Source organism: Dermochelys coriacea, chromosome 2 (genome assembly GCF_009764565.3).
Source record: "Dermochelys coriacea isolate rDerCor1 chromosome 2, rDerCor1.pri.v4, whole genome shotgun sequence".
Classification (NCBI taxonomy): domain Eukaryota; kingdom Metazoa; phylum Chordata; order Testudines; family Dermochelyidae; genus Dermochelys; species Dermochelys coriacea.
Genome location: NC_050069.1, coordinates 201,590,968 through 201,613,901, shown reverse-complemented (window position 1 = coordinate 201,613,901; position 22,934 = coordinate 201,590,968). Strand labels below are relative to the sequence as shown.

The following is a 22,934-nucleotide window of genomic DNA, read 5'->3' as shown; positions in this document are numbered from 1 at the left end:
TTGCCAAAATTTAAATACTTTCTTATAACAGAATAGGAAATATTGGATATTCAAGAGATAGTTGCCTCCAAACTGTGCAATTGGACTCCCAGGCTTTATGTTTCTCTTTGTAATTACAATATAATCAAAGGGTACAGACTTAAAAATTGTATTACAAAAATAGGTGGCACAAGTTAAGCACGTCATCCTAATGTGCACATACTGTCTGGTGAGCATACACCCTTCAGTGAGATACTGCTTCCATAAAAGGAACAGACTGAGTTATGCCCCTGTATAGCAACTGAGGATAAGTACCACAGTTTTGGTACAGAATATAAAAAAGTGCTGAAGTCTTATACAGCAGTTTCAAATGGCTATCAGGCCCAAATCAGACCCATCACACTATGCAACACATTAAATTCAAAGTTTTGTAGCCTAATGTATGTCCATCTGCTCTATGTAAACTTTGTGGGCACTGTCTGCTTTTTTCCACATAATTGGTGATTACAGCATTAAAGAAAGCAAGGACAAGCAGAGGTTGAATTGTACTCTACTAAAGCTGAAATGGAAGCCAAATGTGGCAGAGTTTAGATTTTTTTTTTCTTTTCATCCAGAGTTATGGTGGAGCCCCCACTAGGAGTGCATGAAAACGGATAGCTCAAATCTCAGACATTCATGCCTGGATTTAAATACAGATTGGACATGAATGCCATGTGGATAAATGCCTGTGAACAATCTAGAGGAGAATAGAAGCTCAGGGAGAGTAAGAGATTTATTATAACCACTCTGTACCTTGATATGGCAGGGTTCCTCATTTTTCTAATCGCTGAATTTAAAGGATCAGAGATTTATATGTTAGTCTAGTAACTAACCAAAACCCCCTCAATGCTAAGCAGCATATGTACATTTATTTAATAATTTATGTAGCCATTTTTTCCATTCAGCAAAATGAATATAACCATGAATATCTGATCCTCTTCTCGTATATCCACATGCAGTACTTCCATAACAAGTCAACATAGTTCAGAACTGGTTAGTTACCTGAATTTATTGCTCAAGACTGTTCATTGAAAACGTAGGTAAAAAACAACAATTATTTTCCATCTACATAATATATCTTCAGCGGAAGGGAGACTGCAAGTGGAATTGTGTTGAAATTCTCCTGCCTTTTCTACATACTATTTTCTCATCAATTTATGGCCCAAACAAGAAAACCCGGGGGGAGGGAGGAAACCTGCTAATTTATACTTGTGAGTTCCTGTACGATTCTCCTCTCAAGGGTGAGAGGCTTGGAAGCACAAGAAGATGGGGCAAAGGGAGCAGAATAAGAGTGGAGGAGGGAAAACTGCAAATTTCTCTCTTACACCAAAGATCCAGGAGAAAACAAGTCAGACCCACAGATCTAAAAAAAGCCATTCTCACCATGCTACCCTCAGCACACACAAAACAATAGCATCACTACTAAGAGCCATGGCAGCACTGATTAATTTCCCTGCCTTCATTTTACCCTCTCCAAGACAGCTAACATATGTGCAGGGCTAATTACAGATGACCAAGAACAGTAATTTACAAGCAAATGTTCAAATGGAAATCTGTCTAGGTCCACAGAGAACTGAATTTTTACAAACAATTCCCCCCACGCACTTTCCTCCATAAAAGTTGCTGAGGCACCTATACTGCATGCATTTGGAAGGAAGGAGCCCCCAATGACTTCTGGAATTTCCCATCTTTTCCTTCTTCTGGAGAGTCATTTCTTCCTCTTCTCCCCAAGTTTGAGGGTTTTTCCTACTATACTTTGTCACTTTTCATACTGTGCAGTGAAGGGTAACATGGCCATGTGAATCTTCAGAAAACTCCCCAAAAGGCTATTTGGAATCATGTAAAAATAAATAAGATTTTTATATAGCTCCTTTCCCCTTTCCAAAAGCACCTTGAAAAATAAAGGACCAGGTCTGAAATCTTTACTCAGAACAAACTGCCATTAACTTGAATAGCAGCCCCATAAGTCAAGGAGGCAATGCATCAGTTATACTAGCCCCACTGTATTTTCCACCGAATGCATCCGATGAAGTGAGCTGTAGCTCACGAAAGCTTATGTTCAAATAAATTTGTTAGTCTCTAAGATGCCACAAGTACTCCTTTTCTTTTTGCGAATACAGACTAACACGGCTGCTACTCTGAAACCCATCAGTTATACTGTACTTCCAGCTGTTTTTCTAACTGAATAATCCCATAGACACAATGATCTAATGAGCATATGGCAATGTTAGGCCTGATATGCTGACAATCTGTGAGAGAGAAAAAAACTTGTTATCTTGATCTCCACATAGGGTAGAAAGACTAACAACTTCTGAGAAATTCTACAGATATCATGAAAGTTTGGTTGCTAGGCCATTCAGTATTAAGTGGGAAGTTCCAAAATGAAGCTGAGAGGGCTTCTGAAGGGTTTGTTAGAAATAATGTCTCCAGAAAAGATATCACTAATAATTGACTTTATTCAGTGGAAAGGGGAGGAGAAAAAAGTTTCCACCCATTGCACACAGTAAGCATTTCATATCTCTTGATACCGTAATGGTCCATACCGAAGTTACCAGAAGTACGCTTTGTTTATGGAAGGACATAGTTGGAATTTAAAGAACTTATCTACTTTTGCTTGTGGTGTGAGTTGAGTGCAAGCAAAAAAGGAAAGAGCAGGAGACAAGTTCTCGCTTAGGTTCATTCCAGAGCACTTGCTTAATGCTTGGGTTGAAATTACTAGACTTCTTGGAACCCTGGATTCAAATGCCAATTTACTCCATTAGCTTGGTGGTTTTTTAAGAGACCCATATAAACAAAGGGCCTGTCAAATCTTTATTGATATTAAAATCAATGAGTTTTGCCTAAATAAGGAATTATTAGGGAACTGCATAACTGGAGTTGCATATTCAAGATAATCACTAAAATATAGATACCTCTGGGGCAATAGACAGGAACCAAACTGCACATGGAATGATATATAAAAATGGCAAGAGAAGGGCAGGCTGGGGAAATGTCATTTTAAACAACCATTAAACCAATTATTCTGAAATGAATCTGAGAAAGAACTTTTCTCAGGTCTTTTCCTCTTATGTTTCCAACTCCTCAGAAGCCCCTTCTCAGCTTCATTTTTAAAATTCCCAGTTACTGCCAAAATTTCATGCTATGTATAGCATTACTCAGAAGCCATCAGACTTTCATTCCTAAATGGAAATCAAGATAACAAGATCCCCATGTGACACACACGATGTCAACATATTAGATCTAATATGCCTTGAGATCATTATATCTGTGGGATTATACAATTAAAAAAACTGATGGAAGTAAAATTAATGCTAGCAATTTGCTGTAGATACTATAGACTGCTTCATATTTCAATGTTGTTTTCCCCCCAGCAGAGCGGGGGTAACATCTGATGTCATATTTCCATGCAAAACTTCTTTCGAATATCACCAAACTTTTAACATGAGGAATTATATGTTGCGCTTCTCAGTAATTTAATGGTCAAATCATCTAACCTCCAAAATGAGACCGATTCCTCTTCTGCCAAAACAAGTTACAGATTGTTTGAAGATTGCGTTGTTTGTTAGTTAATCTTTACATTTGTTTAGCTGCGTGGTAAAACAAAGAACAAGATATACAAGTAAAGTGGATTTTTTTTCAGTTTTGATTATCTTGGGGCTTGGATCAGAGTGGTTTTGTTTTTCTAGCTTTAGTGCATTGTGAAGCCTCTGATTATGGGATCTGAATTAAAAAAAAACATATAAAGGCTGGGGCATCTGTACATGCACACTGGTGGGGGGAGAGGGGTAAGAGACAGGGAAATCCTGAAGTCCTTATTCAAATCTGAATCAAGCAATCCCTCTTGTCAGACAAGATTCTCACTGAAGTCAATAGAAGTTGCGCCCAGGAAAGGTGTGCATGGAATGCCATCAGTTTTTTCCTCTCAAGTATTTACTCGGGTAAAACTCTCATAAAAGACAATGAGACCCAAATCCTACTCTGGAGATCTGCATTGAAATTAAATGGGAGAGAAGTGCTACCTGTAAGGATTATTTCCTTCCTGTCCCTGATCCTATTGAAGCCCCTCTAATGAGGCTGAAGATATGCAGCAGGAGCTAGAGTGGGAAGCTAGTTTTTCTCTGCCTGATTGCAATACCTCAACCTCATGGGGGGGTACCAGTATTAGTTACTGCACACAGACTGTTATCAGATACAATATTAATGTAGTGTGAACCGGTGTCCAGTTTTCAACTGGAACACACAGTTGAAAATGGATCCTAGGAACTCTGATCATCACCAATGACTGGGCCGTTGACTGTCCAGTTTGTGCTGCAGAGTGGGGCTGGCCGGCTCCCTGCTAGCCTCCATACCGCACGGCTCGCAGGAAGCAGTTGGCATGTCCCCCTACTGGCTCATATGTGTAGTGGCAGCCAGGGGGCTCTGCACACGGACCCTGCCCCAAGTGCCACCCCCACAGCTCCCATTGGCCAGGAACTGCAGCCAATGGGAGCTGCAGGGGCAGCGCTGCGCAAAGACTCACCTGGCTGCACCTTTGTGGAAAAGCTGGAGGGGGAACATGCCACTGCTTCCGGGAGCTGCTTGAGGTAAATGCATCCTGAAGCCTGCACCTTCACCTGCTCCTGTGGCCCCAACCTCCTGCCCCAAACCTGATCCCTCCTGCCACCCTCTAAACCCCTCATCCCCAGCCTGAAGCACCCTCCTGCACCCCAAAACCCTCATCTCCACCTCTGAGCCTGCACCCCCAGCCAGAGCCCTCACCCCCCCACACACCCCAACCCCCTGCCAGAGCCCCTCCTGTACTCTGAACCCCTCATCTCCACCCCCCAGCCCAGAGCCCCCTCCTGCACCCCATTCCCCTCATCCCTCCCCCCCACCCCGAACCAGAGCCATCACCCTCTCTCGCATCCCAACCCACTTCCCCAGCCTGGATTCCCCCTCCCACACTCTGAACTCCTCATTTCTGGCCCTGCCCAGAGCCTGCACTCCCAGCTGGAGCCCTCATTCCCTCCAACACCCCAGCCCTCAGCCAGCCCAGTGAAAATGAGCGGGTGAGGGTAGGGAGAGCGAGCGACAAAGGGAGGGGGGATGGAGTGAGCAGGGACAGGGTCTCAGAGAAGGGGCAGCACATGGGTGAGGCCTCGGAGGAATGGCAGGGCAAGGGTTTTCGGTTTTGTACAAGTAGAAAGTTGGCAACCCTATATTAATGCACTACACTTTGGAACCTATCTATCTAGCACCCATAACTATTCTCATACAATATACCGGTGCCTGCCTGAAAGAGCCTACAATCTAAGTAGGTAATTCATGTGACAAAGCCTGGGAAAAGAAGTGAACATAAAGGGTAAAATCTGGACCCTACTGAAGTCAATGGGAGTTTTCCCATTGACTTAAAAGGGGTCAGCACTTCACTCACTATTTGATATTCTCTCAAGTTTTCAATTATTTTTGCATCTTTTTTAAAAAAAAGTCTCGTATCACCCTTACTTACTCATTATCTTATCCTTTTCTACATTAAAGTTTATCTTTTCAGTTTAACCTTATTGTTTCACTTTCCTATAAAATTATCTCTGTCACACCAAGTTTTCCCTCCCTGCCCTTTCACACAGTGGCTTTGAATTTGTGTGTGCTTTCTCCTCTCCAACTCTCTCATCATAGTCAACACTGTCTTTTCTCTCAATATGGTTTCCCTTGCCTCCTGAAAAAAAAAATAAAAAATAATCCTGTTCTCAGAGGTTCGGTTCTACTAGTTTCAAAGGGCTGTGAAGGCATGTTACTGAAAACATGTTACATGTTTTTCCTCCTGGGGGGCCTAGAGTGTCCTCAGGAAATGGCCAATGGGATTCTAGCACTACATATTCTCATAGTGGAGGGATGGGGTAGGAAAGTTGCTACTATTCCATTGCTGTCCCTAACTCCTGGCATCAGAGCCTCTTCCCCAGGGCCTTTTATAGGCCTCATTGGGGTGCAGTCGGTGATTTCCAGCCCTACATAGGGACAGTCTGGAAGGCAGTAGAAACCTTAGGCAACTGATTTGTGCATGAAGCAACTGAAACAAGCCTATTTCAGAATCCACATTGTGCCTTTCATATTTCTTACTAGCATGTCTAATTTTGCTTGTCTACTTTAGCGAATGCTCAAAAACACCGTGAAATACTTCATTATGAATGCAATCTTTCAAAAGTTACCAATATATGAAAGGGTTGTCAAAGGTAAAGCAGACATGTTATTTGATTGGATGTTTTTGTTCTTCAGAAAATGCATTATAAGCTCATCACTTCTGCCATTTTGCATTTGCACGCACTGCCTCAACCACTGAAATTTAATGGCATCTTATCTATAGCAGAGTGACTGTAAAGCGGGAACAGTCCTGTCAGAACAGATTAAATGGAAATGCATACTGTATCCAGAAACAAAGTATGGCGACAGATTTACACACGAGTAACTGGGGATCAGTTTAGTCAAATTTCTTGAGCTTTCTCCATTATTGTATGTAGTACAGTAAGCATAGTTTATTATTGATAAGGCCTAAAACAAGAAAAGAATAATTGCACGGAAGTTACTCTAAAATTTAGTGATAAGAAGCTATACATTTGTTCTCACTAAAATCCCAGAGATATGTTAACTGCATTGAATTGCAATTACACCACCTGATATTACTATTGAGAAAAATCATTGTTGCATAAAGGTACGACTAGCATTAGTGATACTATCAACAACTCATTTCCTCAGGAGTCACACAGATCTGTCTAAAGTTGTAAGACAACACAAAGCACACTAATAAAAACAAACAACATTCTAGAAATGTTTAGTCTTTAGTCTCAATTATTTTGCCTTGCATGGGCATAAATCAGTATTTATCAGTTATTATTGGAATACATAGAAGATTTTTTGGCAATTAATTTTTTGGAAACATATTGGAGAAAAATTTTAAAAACTAAAGACAATAATATATCAGAATAATTTTTATGTGGTTTGACTCATTGGACTTGTCAGTCTACATTATCAACAAGTAGAGTCAATTAGTAAAATATGTAGGCTAAGATTTTCAAAGCCAATTACGGGATTTGTATGCCCAATTCCTATTGATGTGAATTTGAAAATCTTATCCATATTATTTGCCTAGCAAATTAAAGCCACAATTACATGCTGTTTGAAAGGTTAATTGATGAGCCAAATTAATTAATTATAGATCTTTGATAAAAATCAATTCAACAAAATTCTGATAGCACCTGTAAACAGGCATGGTGAATATCTGAACAGGTAACCCTGCAAAAAGAACTGCACTACCATTTTCACTCAAGACAGCCCCAAGATCTAGGTATTTCTACTTAGAATAAGAATAAGCTGATGGGGACTGTGGCTAGAAACCCCTGTCATGTCAAGAAGTGTATGTGCATAAACCTAGACCCAGTCCCTGCTCCATAATGCCCTTTTTGTAAAATCTTTCACGGAGGGCCATCCAACAGTCAGTATGTCTCAGTTCAGAGAAGTCAAAACAGGGGGCAAACAATTTCTGCCCAGGCCCCACTGCAGATTTGCTGATGCGGGTCTTGATGGAAGACCAGAGAAATGCAAGTTACTAGACTGAATCTTTGCAGCCTAGATGCATTTTCAGCCTGCACAGCAAAATGTTATGGCCAATTTATAACTACCCCGGTACTTACAAACAAGTCTTTTTAATAAAGGAGGGAGAGAGAGAGAGAGACAGATAGATTACGGGGGCAAAATATCCCAGATGTGATGGCAAAGTTGGAATATTTCATTTCTGACTAGTATTCAGGTCCTGTATGTTGAGTCAAAAAGAAAAGGAGGACTTGTGGCACCTTAGAGACTAACATTGATTTGACAATAAGCTTTCGTGAGCTACAGCTCACTTCATCGGATGCATTCAGTCAGCCTCTCTTATTTAGCTACAGAAATACTGCTTGTTTTCTTTTGAAGTTACACAATTTAAAATTGTGATATTCATAAAATTTCAGAAGTTTACAACTGTTCTCCAGAAATTTAATTTCTGAGTAATAAGTCTTTAAATGCCAACTTTGCAAGTCAGGATAATACATTATTGTACAAGCCTGGTACTTCCACGATTTTTTCTTCGGCTTTCTCATGACTGTATGTAACAAGAGCCGTTGACGTCAAAAGAGTTGCAGATAAAAGTCAAAGAGAACATAATGAATTATGACCATTTTTTATTCTCTAGAAGTGAGAGATTTTAAATTCAAACACTAAGAGCACACTGGTGCTGATGTACAGTACTTCCGAGACTGGGTTTCAAATACCACATTTTTAACTGTATGTTCTACATGTTTTGTTCAAAACAAAACATTAGATATTAACCAACCACCATATATTTTCATGCCAAACATTCAAACTTATTTTTAATTAATATGCCTGTGGTTAAACTGAGCCATTTGGTCTATATTATAAAATATGTCAATGGTTCTGCTCTTAATAGCTTCAATAAATTTGCTTTAAAAGTTAATTATTTTATTGGAATTATATTGAAATGCAATTAATATTTGTACTCTTGTACATCATCAGGAACAGACATATTTGTTTTCATATATCTTTGATTAACGGAGAACATGATGAAACCCCTGCATTATCTGTTTTTCCCTCTGTCACTGCTACTAGCGGAAATTTGGAGATGACTGAGTTCTAAACTATAGTAATTTTGTTCCCTAATTTAATTTTTTGAGGCAAGGATCTTATCTATTTAAATTGACATAGCCAGAAGAGTACCCAGAAGTCACCTACTACAGGACAGGCCCAACAAAGAAAACAACAGAACGCCACTAGCCATCACCTTCAGCCCCCAACTAAAACCTCTCCAACGCATCATCAAGGATCTACAACCTATCCTGAAGGACGAGCCATCGCTCTCTCAGATCTTGGGAGACAGGCCAGTCCTTGCTTACAGACAGCCCCCCAATCTGAAGCAAATACTCACCAGCAACCACACACCACACAACAGAACCACTAACCCAGGAACCTATCCTTGCAACAAAGCCCGTTGCCAACTCTGTCCACATATCTATTCAGGGGATACCATCATAGGGCCTAATCACATCAGCCACACTATCAGAGGCTCGTTCACCTGCGCATCTACCAATGTGATATATGCCATCATGTGCCAGCAATGCCCCTCTGCCATGTACATTGGCCAAACTGGACAGTCTCTACGTAAAAGAATGAATGGACACAAATCAGACGTCAAGAATTATAACATTCAAAAACCAGTTGGAGAACACTTCAATCTCTCTGGTCACTCGATCACAGACCTAAGAGTGGCTATACTTCAACAAAAAAGCTTCAAAAACAGACTCCAACGAGAGACTGCTGAATTGGAATTAATTTGCAAACTGGATACAATTAACTTAGGCTTGAATAGAGACTGGGAACGGATGAGTCATTACACAAAGTAAAACTATTTCCCCATGGTATTTCTCCCTCCCACCCCCCCCCCCACTGTTCCTCTGATATTCTTGTTAACTGCTGGAATTAGCCTACCTGATTGTCACCATGAAAGGTTTTCCTCCTTCCCCCCCCTGCTGTTGGTGATGGCTTATCTTAAGTGATCACTCTCCTTACAGTGTGTATGATAAACCCATTGTTTCATGTTCTCTGTGTGTGTGTGTATATAAATCTCTCCTCTGTTTTTTCCACCAAATGCATCCGATGAAGTGAGCTGTAGCTCATGAAAGCTTATGCTCTAATAAATTTCTAAGTCTCTAAGGTGCCACAAGTACTCCTTTTCTTTTTGCGAATACAGACTAACACGGCTGCTACTCTGAAACCTTAAAATAGGTAGTTTGCCTTGGAGTAAGAGAGCTGGTGTATGTAACTGGTACACACAAGAACACAATGTAGCCAATTTAAAGAGCTATAAAAATATTTAAAGAGGCTTTAAAGTAAAGTTTGTTTTAGTCTTACATTTTAAAGGCTTTTTGAGAACAGATTTATTTGGGTAAATTGTCAAACTTATGTTGAATTATGTGAGAAAAAAAAAACAAAAAAACCACGACCACCACCATATCCCTTGACCATGCACCCAGTCCCTGATATTAGCTAAATTAGAGTGTCCACTCAAATTTTCTTTAATCCCTGAGGATTCTCCCCACATTTTTATTGTTCATTTTATATTGCCTCTCTTTTAGATCCTGACAGTGTAAAGTCAGAACCTCTTTCTGAATGTGGCCATTGCTGGAATTTGCTCCCATTTCTAAAGAGTTCTAACCTTTTTTGGAAATATTGCACAACAAAGATACATCACAGGGTCCAGTGGCACTGTTTAGCTGGTGGGACATTTCTTGAAATATCTCAATTAATCCTCAATTCTATTAGTCCATAGGCCTGGTCAGTATTACCTTTATAATAAGTCTGGTTCAGAATACTTGAAGGAATGCTATCACTTCATCAGTCAAGCATTGCTATCTTTTCTAGAATAGCCACTTTTAAATCCAATAATAGCTAAAATGTCAAAAGTAAAACAAAGGCAGCAGCACTGAAAACAGCCAGAAGTAAGGTGAGGAGAGCCAGTTGCATACAAAACCTCCAGATTTCCAAAAATCCTCATTTTGGGAGTTACCCAAATGATTTACCAACCAAAAACCTGATCCTGAATGGATCTCAATTGTGAGAAGGATGTGGCAGTTGAAGACACTGAGTGCCCTGCATGATTGGGCCCAAAGGGAAGGTGTTTTTTGTTGTGTTTTGCCTCTGTGTCCCTTTTCATTTACTATATTTCTGAAGCTTGTAAGAAGACAGACTAAAAATATTTTTGAAAGTCCAAAAGAAAAGTTATACCACTTCGTTAAAATCTTAATTTATAAGATGGTGGATTTCTTGGAGTAAAATATGTAAGAAAATGAACAGTTTGGTTTAATAAGGCTACAGTAGGTGATGATTACACAAGCAGGGAATATATCAAGTGATTCTCTGTAAAGAGAAAAGCAGTGAAGAGTTTCAAAGGGATCTCATTGAAGTGGGTGACTGGGTAACACAAGGACAGATACAATTCAATATTGATAAATGCGAAGTAATGTACACTGGAAAACATAACCCCAACTCTATGTAACCCTTCTGCCCATCAGAGTTGGCAGCAACAAGGGCTGGGTTCAGTATGTAGGGGTTCCATTCCAATAACACAATGCAAAACTGGCTCGAGCCCCCACCCAGTGACCTGAGACAAATATATACCACCCCCGCTGGGCGCCTCCAAGAGGCAATACTTCCCCTCTCGCAAGCACAGAGTCCTAGTGTAGCAAAAAGCCTTTTAATAACAGAGAGAAACAATGTGTCATTATGTTGGGGAAACACCAACAGGATTCATAACACAACCCATGAGCAAAAAACCCACCCAAAGCAAATTGGGGCATGTCCTTTCCCTTTGGTTCTTGAGTCCAGCAACCCAAAATCACCCAAAGTTTCTGTCCCTGGTCAGGCCAACCCCAGAGTTCGAAAGTTTATCTGAAGAGTTTTACCTCCCAACTTGGGTGGAGATGCGGGGAAGGGGTTTAAGGGGCACCATATGTGGTCCAAAGCCGATTGCCCTATCTCTCCATGGGGCTCCACTCTGCTCCACCAGCCATCCAACAAGTCACTCCCCATGAGCCGCTTCAGCTGTCCCCGCGAACTGCTAAGCTCCACCAGCTGCTCTGCTCTGCCAGCCGTCCCACGAGCCGCCCCAGCCATCCCGCAAACTGCTCCGCAATATATCTTCAGGCTCCACCACTACTTAACATAACACTCAGTGATTTCAGCTCTTATTAAATTTAGATCTTTTGTGATTTCAGCTTGTAGTAAGGGAGCCTCAGTGCTGGTGCACCCCTTGGCCCAAAGTGAATTCAGCTCAGCAGCCTGTAAATATAGAGTGCTAATGGAATCAAAATTAGCTCTGATATTCCATAGTAGAGAGAGGAGGAAGTGCAATTAGCATATAAGGCCCTTACCAGGGGGCCCATACCACCAGGTGTTAATACCTATCCCCAGACGCTCTCTCTTCACTGAGTTTTGGAACCCATGTCCCTTGCCTAGAGGGTGCTACTTAGTTGATGGTGAGTCCCTCCACCATAATAAAAGGACAAGTACAATTCCACTGTTCTTGATTCACATAATTAGGATAACAATAATTTATTCTTCCTGCCCCAACAACAGAGAAACTGGGGACCCCACAGCAGGCAAAGTGACCATTTGAGCAGCTATGGGCTCATGCTAGGCCGGGTGGATGTGCCTATGCAAATGAAATCAGCCCCTGAAGTTCTTTTCCACAACTTGCTTCAACTCACCACCACTTGTCAGGGTGGAGCTCATCCTGACTCTGCTTACATCTATCTATATATTATACACACACACACACTTATGGGATCTAAATTAGCTGTTACCACTCAACAAAGAGATCCTGAAGTTGTCATGGATAGTTCTCTGAAAATATCTGCTCACTGTGCAGCAGCAGTCAAAAGAGCTAAAAGAATTAGGGAAAAATAGATAAAACAAAAAACATCGTAATGCCACTATATAAATCCATGGTACACCCACAACTTGAATACAGCATGCAGTTCTGCTCACCTCATCTCAAAAAAGATATATTAGAATTGGAAACGATACAGAGAAGAGCAACAAAAATGATGAGGGGTATGGAACAGCTTCCATATAAGGAGAGAGTAAAAATATTGGGACTGTTCAGTTTAGAAAAGAGATAAGAGAGGCACGCGAGAGAAATCTGTAACATCATGAATGGTGTGGAGAAAGCAAATGGGGAAGTTTTATTTACTCCTTCACATAATACAAGAACCAGGGTCACCCAAACAAAACTAATAGGCAGCAGGTTTAAAACAAACAAAAGGAAGTATTTCTTCACACAACACACTTGTGGAACTCCTTGTCAGGGGATGTTATGAAAGTCAAAAGTATTAGATGAATTCATGGAGCATAGGTCCATCAATGGCTATTAGCTAAGATGGTCAAGGACACAACCCCTTGCTTTGGATGTCCCTAAACTTCAGTCTGCAAAAGCTGGGACTGGATGACAGGTGATTGATCACTTTGTAAGTGCCTTGTTCTGTTCATTCCCTCTGCAGTATCTGGCAACAGCCATTGTCAGCAGACAGGATACTGGGCTACATAGACCATTGGTCTGACCCTATATGGCCATTTTTATGTTCTTATGATTTGCTGTCTTTTCAATTGCTCATAACTGGCACATCTCCTCCTTCAGCTTTTTTTGTGGCATTTGCAAAAGACATTGGACCAAATCCATCCCTGCAGTGAACCTATTGTCTTCAGTGTACATACAGGACCTAGTACAAAGGGCTTCTGATCTGGTTTTCCTCTAGGTATTACCATGATAAATTAAATTAAAATTATAATAATACAGCAGAGATTAATGTGAATATGAGAAACTAAGAGCATAAAAGGCAGCTGTACTATTTGTAAGCAACTTAAAATGTAGTGCTTCCTGGCCAAAATGACCTGGAGCACTGAAAGTACATGTAGTGTCAACTTGAAATGCCTAAACAAAAAGACAGCTGGGTTGAAATACTTGCTCTAATTAAATCAGTGGCAATTTTGACATGGACTTAAATGGAGCTAGGATTTTACCCCGATCTTGAGGTCCAATTTCCTCCACTGTGTAATATTTAATGAATTGTGACAAAGCTCTATCCTTGCCTCCGTGGGTCCCACGTTTCCTGACGGATTTCACTAGCCTCAGAGGCTCACTGTGACCCTCCACATAACCCTTCTCTCTCTAGAGACAAGGGTCACAGTCTACTAAGCCATTTTCATCATAAGCCAGCGAGGGAGGTGAGGAGAAGTTATCCTTCCTTGCCCAGTCTCTGTTGTCTCCCAGTCTCAGTGATTAATCAGGGGGCAAAGTGGAGGGGGGAGGAGCCCAGGCCCACCCTCTACTCTGGGCTCCAGCCCAGACCCTAATAGTATCAGCTATGGTAGCTGACCTTTTAGAAACATGACATGTACAATTCCCTAGGCTACTTCCCTCACAGCAGCCCTCACTTCCTCAATCTCCACTTCACCCTTATCTCAGGGCCTCCTTCCTTGTACCTGATATGGTGTGTACTACTCAGTCTCTCCAACAGCACAACTTCCTCCCACAGCTCCTGACATGCACCTCCCTAACTGGAAGGCTTTTAACTAGTTTCAGCCAACCTGAATGGCTTCAGGTGTCCCAATCAATCTAGCATTCTCCCTGCCTTCTGGAAAGTTCTTAATTGGCCCCAGGTGTCTTAATTGACCTGGAGCAGCTGCCATTTCACTTATCCTGGTACCAGGGATTTGTTTAACCTGGAGCTAATATATCTATCTCCCAATACTTTTCTATAGCCATCTGGCTTTGCCCTGTCACAGAATGAAACATTAGCTGATGAAAAATTCAGAAAGGCAACTACCAAGAACAAGGCAGATTTTGAGTGAAAAGAATAGAAGACCAAGAACAGAAGAAAGTGCTACCTGGATTACGGTGGACAGAAGAGAAAGGAAATTGTAATGGCCTATGTAAATCTCACAAGATAGATTACCAAACAGAATTTTAAATTCTGTGAAATCCTAAGAATTACAATGCATGCACAGATGGTGGGACAAGGAAATGTAGGGTTAAGACATAAGTGTTGTACATAAGCCTCTACACAGAGTGAGAGAAAAACTGGACAGTTTGGGGAGAAATTAATACCTTGAGATGTTATTAATAAGTATAGTGTGTGGTCATGACTCATATGATTTGTTGTCTGCCAAATGCCAAAGCAGAAAAAGACATCATATTAAAAAGGAAGACAAGTGACTGACAGGGTTTGGAAAGAATTCACAATCATCATAGTCTACATTGAAACCAATGATATAAACAGAATGAGAGGGGAGGCCATACAAACCAGGCTTCAACAGTCAGGGAATTTAAACAAGTACAGCTCAAATGCTAGTTCTCTCAGAAATGATACTGATGCCACACTCAGGAAGAAGTGAAGAATGGCAGATTAAGAATTTCCATACATCTTTAAAATTATACAAATGGGACATGGGACTATTCTTAGAGTAGCTGAAACGAATACAACTATGTTAGTGTTTGGGTTTCAAGTGTGGTTAATGCATCCAAAAACAGATTAAAACAATCCCTACCTCAGTGAGCATTCATTTAAAATTGGACAGACAATTCAGTTCAGCTAAATAATGCATCAAATGGCAGTATCTGTCCCAAAGTGATGCAGGAAACTATATTATTTAAAATAGATTTTGCGGGTGACACTGTTGTCGACACCTTTATGGAAGAAGCATGTTTGAAACACAGATTCAGGTGCAGAGAGTGTAGTCGTTTGTCAGAAAGGAGGACGACAACACAAGGGTCAGAAAGCAATGAAGGGAATAGTGGGAGAAGGAAGTTTGGGAGAAGCAACAGAATGAGAAAGAGGAGTTGAAAAGATGAAAGCAGAGAGATAGTGTTCAATGTAGGGTGAGGGTGCACAAGGAAGGGAGAAAAAACTTCAGATCTGTCACTTCTTATCTTAAGTATAATGGCAATCTTTATGCTCAGTTGAAGGCATGTATTAGCAATCCAACTTATCTCAGGCTTAATAGAGTAGCTGAGTGCTCACTCAAGTTCCCTAGCAGCTATCATGAGTTTGCTAGAGAACTCCTATGAGAGCTCCCATGTTAACCATGTTTACTCTTGAGAAAAGACAGCTGAGGGAGGATCTGATAATCTTCAAATATGTTAAGAGCTGTTATAAAGAGGATGGTGATGAATTGGTTCTCCATGTTGAGTGAAGGTAGGAAAACAAATTATTGGGAGATTTATGTTAGACAGTAGGAAATCTTTCCAACTATAAGGGTAGTTAAGCTCTGGCATAGGCTTCCACAGGAGGCTGTGAGATCCCCATCACTGGTGTTTTTTAAGAACAGGTTGGACAAACACTAGTCAGGGATGGTCTAGATTTACTAGGACTTGTCTCAGTGCAGGGGGCTGGACTTGACGACTTCTTGAGGTTCCTTCTTGAGGAAGCAGCATTGGACTGGGGAAGGGATCCTGACAGAAAGAAATTCAGCCAATGAGACTTATGAAATACATGGGGAAATAGACCTTTACTTTGAATTTATTTTAGCTTGTTAAATTAGGCATGAGTTGCATTTTACTTTTTTTCTCTTGTAACAAATTTTGCCTCATTACTGGTCATCACTTAAAATCTATCTTTCTGGTCTCCGCTTGCTGATTAACTTAACAAGGCAGTGTACTTAAAGGGGAAATGCACATCTCTCTCTCTCTCTCTCTCACACACACACACACACAGTGTGTCTGGCAAAAAAAAATTCCCTGGAACCTAACCCCCTCTATTTATATTAATTCTTCTGGGGAAATTGGATTCACTTAACATCGTTTCGCTTAAAGTCACATTTTTCAGGAACATAACTACAACATTAAGTGAGGAATTACTGTATTTGGAAACTAAATTCAATCATTAAAGTGTAAAAGAGATGGATTTTAAATTCTACTTTAAACACAAATCTCAATGTAAACATAACTATGGATTGACTACTGATGCTCAATATTTAGTGCTAAATTATGAGAGGAACAAGTCTCTACAATTAGCAGCATGTACAAACTAAACATTTAATAGTAATATATGTCACCTTTTTAAAATATAAGTTTCTAAGAACACACACACACACACACACACACACACACACAAAGACTGGCTTACATTACAAATAAATTTAAGTTCCAGTTTATAAGAATGGAATTTTTATGTTCCTGAAAAGACTTAGATTTCAGTTTATAAGACTGTAAATAGGACTCACTATATTGAATAATTCTTGGTCGGGTTGTGAATTCAGGAATTGAATAATCACACAGCTTGGTAAAAGATCTACTGCCAAATGCAGGAGTGGGTGGGTGAGATTCTGTGGCCTGTGTTGTGCAGGAGGTCAGACTAGATGATCAAAATGGTCCCTTCTGACCTTAGTATCTATGAATAAACTGCCTCACTAAAGTAAATGGCTCCTATGTTCAAAATAACAAAAACATTGCAATCTAGGGCATTATTTAAGTCATGGGAAGTAGCGGCATATACATTTTGTACACTCATCTTCTATATGCCAGTATTTTCTACCTTATTTAAAATATTGACAAAAACTATTGCACAGGGAAGCAGTTTTAGTTGCAGCAGCACTTCATTCGTTCACATTGCATTCAGCAATTACTTTAAAGAAAGCACTAAAGTGTTTTTCCTTCTCAGTTTCAAAAATTCAATACAGACATGGATATACCTTCAAGGAGATGCAGTTTTTATCACGGTAATGCTGCTGTTTATATGCTGTATTTTTTCTGAATAACAGGCTTTATATTTAAGATAATGTAATTTATAAATTAAATAATGTAGGGATACTAAAGTACAGTAACTTTTTTTTGGCTATCTAGTCTATCTGGTTTATATTTTGAAGATAAAGACTGTAGTGAGAAGGTTTAATTACACAGTCAAACATAATACAGCTGAATCCTACTTCTATTCAGCGGTCCATTGCAAATTTGTTTGGAAGCAAGAGGGGCTGTTACTTCACATAAATCTGTTCTCAATTTGTATTACTCCCCTCGCAGTATAAAACACTCAAACACTTCTTGCTTTGTGGGAATAAACTCACAGAGGACACAAAACAAGGAGCAATTGCACTCCAATATTTTCACCAACCCTTGCAATTGTGTATGAGCATCCAAAAAAAAAGCATACTCCTCTGCATTGCACTGAGCTTGGATGGCTTTGCAATCAGTGAATCGCTGACCTTGAAAACCAGATTTTCTACTGCAGATGGCAAAGCACTTCACTGTGCCAGACAGCACAGGAGATAGCCCAGTAACTGCTGATGTGTAGGCTTTAGAAAACTTTTTTCATGAAACAAAGGCTTCAGTTTGTTTTCATTGTTTAATTTACAGCAGAATTTAATCTATTAAGAATGATTGGACCTGGACATTGGACTTAACAAGTGCCTGCTTTTACAATCAGATTTTATATACACAAGTATATATAATGACATTTTATTAAGAAAGCAGCTCAATGGCCTATTTTAAAAGAAGTTCACGGTATTATTTAAGCAACAGTTATTGCAGAAAGAGTGCTGAAAGTACACATCCATGTGCATGTGATAAAACAAATGGGCCAGATCTCACTCAGGGCCATATTATACTCTCAATTTTTAAGCAAACAAGTCTACAGTGAAATCCTGCCTAATATTCAATGGGTTTAGGTTACCTCCTCCCTCAGAGCCTCCCCCTGCTCACACTATCCCATCAGTGGGTGGAAAAGCATGTGTGACCTACCCCAAAACCTAGCAGATTCCACAGAGATCCACGTGATGTCAGAGCCATCCCTGCATTTCCACACTGACACTTCATAAGCAGTACTTTAACTCCTAGGCTACACGGTTGTATGCTTTGACCCTGTTTGTTTAAACAATATCTATATTTGAAGATTTAATACTCAAATATATTTGGTTTGTATTGAATTTGATACATAAATAGCACCTAATATTTTAATATATATCCCAAATGAAATGGAACAAAATTATAACTATTATCTTTATCAAATTAGCTGTTTCAAGGTAGAGTCTCATTTTCATCTCAATATCCAGGAATTTACATGTGTAACTCCTGCTAATGGAAATGGTGTTTGTAAATCCCTGTGTATGAAGATGAGAGCACATACCACTAGACTACATACTGTCTGCTCTCAGGGATTAATTAAAATGTACTATTGTATTGGCTTTGAGATTCTGCCAGGGTACTGAAACAATTTTTATAAGGCGGGTCCTAAAAGCCATTGAACCAAACTGTAAACCCTGAATATGATGGAAACCAGTTCAAGCCAGGGCACTCCTAGTTCCGGCATCTATGTCTGCTGGGAAAATGCATATTAATAAAGCTTAATGTCTAACCCATTTTCTATGGCAGAACTGAATGGAATGAAAACAATGAAACACAAATAAAACCTGCAGCAGTGCTGAGATTTTGACATGCAAATTCCTAATTCAAGGATACAAAAGAGAGATATAAAAATAGGCAGGCAAAGAGGACAATACACAAAAGATTCACTCACCATACATTCTGTGAAGACTTCCTGGTTTTTGAGGATTTCCTATGCTCTCTAGACATGGTATGAAGTTAACCAGGCCCACATTTTCAGCTGTTTTCTAAACAGACTGGTATGGGTGAAAAACTTTGCATTTGTTCAAGCAAACTGAAAAACTGCACTCACAAACAAGGAGCTAGATGTGCAATTACCTCCTCTCTGATGTATGCAGCCATAAATAATGTGGGGACATTTTAGAGGAGACAAGACTAAATACTCTATTTCAGATAACTCTGAAATATAAATACTTCAGTATTATTCAAGTCCTGTGTATCTTACACATTACTCATTGAAGTGATGCTTCGTAACAAGTTCTGTTGCTGCCATGGCATAAAGTACAAAAATAAATTTGTTTTTCTTACAAGGAACACTTTTTATAAATCACATAAATTAGTGCATATTTCACTACAATAATCCAATCTGAACTTCACTGAAGACATTGAATAAACTATGACTATTTTTTTAAAATAACTTCAGTGCTTTTGATGATCCGCATTGTTGGTGTTTAAATCATGTGCACATGAATCAGTTGTGCACAACTCCCATTGAAATTAATAGGGATTATGCCTACACTTGAACTATGAACAGTTCCATAAAACTACTCTTTAACAGTCCTACAATTCTAACAGAGAGCATTTGGGTTGTTTTAAAGGAAAAAAGACACACATTCACCTACACATGGTGAAATAGTCATTCCCATTATATTTCCGCAACATCATCACATTGTTTCCAATAGTTCTCAAATGGTGAACTACTGCCATGTGCACAGAGGCAGCATAAAGACTACACACCACTTAAATCCTGTTTTCAGGATATGTTTTGTGCATAGGCCACGTACTATTACTTTGCACAGGTAGGGTTACTTGGTGTCTAGTTTTCGACCAGAACACCCAGTCGAAAAGGGACTCTGGTGGCTCTGGCCAGCACCTCTGATCAAGTCATTAAAAGTCCAGTTGCCGGTGCAATGGGGCTGACAGGCTCCATACCCAACTCCGCATTGCTCCCAGGAAGCGGCTGGCATGTCCACCTCCTATGCATAGGGGCAGTCACTGGGGCTCCACGCGCTGTCCCCACCCCAAGCGCTGTGTTCCCAGCTCCCATTAGCCAGGAACTGCAGCGCGCACAGAGCCCCCTGGCCACAGAGCTAGGGGGATCATAGAATCATAGAATCATAGAATATCAGGGTTGGAAGGGACCCCAGAAGGTCATCTAGTCCAACCCCCTGCTCAAAGCAGGACCAAGTCCCAGTTAAATCATCCCAGCTAGGGCTTTGTCAAGCCTGACCTTAAAAACCTCTAAGGAAGGAGATTCTACCACCTCCCTAGGTAACGCATTCCAGTGTTTCACCACCCTCTTAGTGAAAAAGTTTTTCCTAATATCCAATCTAAACCTCCCCCATTGCAACTTGAGACCATTACTCCTCGTTCTGTCATCTGCTACCATTGAGAACAGTCTAGAGCCATCCTCTTTGAAACCCCCTTTCAGGTAGTTGAAAGCAGCTATCAAATCCCCCCTCATTCTTCTCTTCTGCAGACTAAACAATCCCAGCTCCCTCAGCCTCTCCTCATAAGTCATGTGCTCTAGACCCCTAATCATTTTCGTTGCCCTTCGTTGTACTCTTTCCAATTTATCCACATCCTTCCTGTAGTGTGGGGCCCAAAACTGGACACAGTACTCCAGATGAGGCCTCACCAGTGTCGAATAGAGGGGAACGATCACGTCCCTCGATCTGCTCGCTATGCCCCTACTTATACAACCCAAAATGCCATTGGCCTTCTTGGCAACAAGGGCACACTGCTGACTCATATCCAGCTTCTCGTCCACTGTCACCCCTAGGTCCTTTTCCGCAGAACTGCTGCCGAGCCATTCGGTCCCTAGTCTGTAGCGGTGCATTGGATTCTTCCATCCTAAGTGCAGGACCCTGCATTTATCCTTATTGAACCTCATTAGATTTCTTTTGGCCCAATCCTCCAATTTGTCTAGGTCCTTCTGTATCCTATCCCTCCCCTCCAGCGTATCTACCACTCCTCCCAGTTTGGTATCATCCGCAAATTTGCTGAGAGTGCAATCCACACCATCCTCCAGATCATTTATGAGATACGCTGGCCACTTCCGGGAGCCGCCTGAGTTAAGTGCTGCCTGGAATCCACACCTCACACTGGCTTCCCCATCCCAACCCCCTGCCCTAGCCCTGAGCCCTCTCCTGCACCCAAACTCCTTCCTAGAGCCCGAACCCCACACCCTCTCCCACACTCCAACCCCCTGCCCCAGCCCTGAGTCCCTTCCCACACTCTGAATTCTGCAGCCCCAGCCCATAGCCCCCTTCTGCACCCCATACCCCTCATCCCCGGTCCCAACCCAGATCTCACACCCCCAACCAGAGCCCTCACCCCATTCCACACACCCCAATCCCCTGCCCTAGCCCAGAGCCCCTTTCTGTACTCCAAGCCCCTCATCCCTGGCCCCACCCCAGAACCTGCACCCCCCTGAACCCAACCCCCTACCCCAGCCAGGAACCCCCTCCAGCACCTCAAACCCCTCATCCCCCACCCCACCCCCAGAGCCCGCACCCCTAGCCAGAGCCTGCCCCCGTCCCAGTGAAAATGAGTGAGGGAGGATTGGGGAGAGTGAGTGACAGAGGGAGGGGGGATGGAGTGAACAGGGGCCAGGCCTCGGAGAAGGGGCAGGGCAAGGGTTTCTGTTTTCTGTGATTAGAAACTTGGCAACCCTATGCACAGGTTGAATTTCATCCCAGAAATGGATTTTAGTACAGAACATTTTAAAGGTATGCATTTAGTTTGAAGAAAAAAAAAACCAAATACAATTATATAGACACATCATATAAGGCCTCAGTCCTGTAACCTGTAGCATGCAAACAGACTGGCTATAACCACATAGAGCTCCACTGACTTCAATGTAGCTCTGCATGGACATAGCAGCCCAGCTGTGCACTACACATTGTAGGAGCAGGGCCTAAGAATTTAAGATAGTTTAATATTAATTTATGTAATACATTTTTGGGGGGCAGATACCACATTTTTTGCTCAGTGTTTCTACAGTATCTAGAACAATGGAGCCCTTAACTATGACTGGCGCATCCATGTGTTATTTTAATACAAATAATAAATAATTACACTGATCCTAGATGAAACCTGTATTTTTCCTCCCTTTTATATGAAAAAAAATCAAAATGATGATGAAAGATATTATCTCAAATAGGTTCGTCCTGCTTCTGTACATAAAATTCTAACCATGTTTATATTACAAGCATCTCATTCACCTTGATTACATATAGGAAAAACACTGCATCAAGTGACCAAAACTACTCTGCAAAACTCTCACAGATGTCAGTTGGTCTTGTTAACATAACAGAATCTTTGATCCATCCCCCACTGAAGTCAATTAGAGTCTTTTGATAAACTTCAGTGGGACATGGATTAAGATGTGAATGAGCAAATCAAACAGGATCAGGCTTGGAATAATTTTCTTACCATATACTGTAAAAATACACCAGCAACAAAAATATCTTTATACACAGTATTAGTGTATTATCCCTATATGCAAAACAACAACAATTAGAATCAGTTATGCAAATAGTCAATTAGTTTCAACAAGCGTTGCTACTGCCTTAAGAATATGAAAAGTAAACACTTTATTAACAAGCTTTACAGCTCAATAAAAGTCTGAAAACAAAAAAAGCCACTGAATAGGTTTAAACTATGTAAAATGCAAGTGGAGTATAAGAAGAACCTGGACCAACAACACCGTGTGCACCAAAGTTTAAACCAATAACTT

General features: G+C 40.8%; 1 protein-coding gene across 2 annotated transcripts in view; it reads right to left on the bottom strand.

The window, feature by feature from the left end:
• ZNF385D (zinc finger protein 385D) overlaps nucleotides 1-22,934 on the bottom strand; it is a 600,803-nt gene that overhangs the window by 457,628 nt on the left and 120,241 nt on the right. The gene's annotated exons all lie outside the window — the stretch shown is intronic.